The sequence below is a fragment of the Callorhinus ursinus genome, unplaced genomic scaffold (assembly GCF_003265705.2).
Source record: "Callorhinus ursinus isolate GAN/ISIS: 27379988/994484 unplaced genomic scaffold, GSC_fseal_2.0 scaffold311, whole genome shotgun sequence".
Taxonomy (NCBI): Eukaryota; Metazoa; Chordata; class Mammalia; order Carnivora; family Otariidae; genus Callorhinus; species Callorhinus ursinus.
Window position 1 is genome coordinate 37,677 of NW_027397366.1, and position 649 is coordinate 38,325.

Sequence of the window (649 nt, forward strand, 5' to 3'; positions counted from 1 at the left end):
CCACATCTTCTTTATCCATTCATCTGTCGATGGACATCTTGGCTCTTCCCACAGTTTGGCTATTGTGGACATTGCTGCTATACACACTGGGGTTCACGTACCCCTTCGGATCCCTACATTTGTATCTTTGGGGTAAATACCCAGTAGTGCAATTGCTGGATCGTAGGGTAGCTCTATTTTCAACTGTTTGAGGAACCTCCATACTGTTTTCCAGAGTGGTTGCACCAGCTTGCATTCCCACCAACAGTGTAGGAGGGTTCCCCTTTCTCCGCATCCCCGCCAACATCTGTCGTTTCCTGACTTGTTAATTTTAGCCATTCTGACGGGTGTGAGGTGGTATCTCATTGAGGTTTTGATTTGGATTTCCCTGATGCCAAGGGATGTGGAGCACTTTTTCATGTGTCTGTTGGGCATTAAATGTCTTCTTTGGGAAAATGTCTGTTCATGTCGGCTGCCCATTTCTTGATTGGATTATTTGTTCTTTGGGTGTTGAGTTTGATAAGTTCTTTATAGATTTTGGATACTAGCCCTTTATCTGATATGTCATTTGCAACTATTTTCTCCCATTCTGTTGGTCGTCTTCTGGTTTTGTATCCATTCCATATTTCAAACTATCCTGGGATCACGGCTCAGAGTCACAATTGGCCCA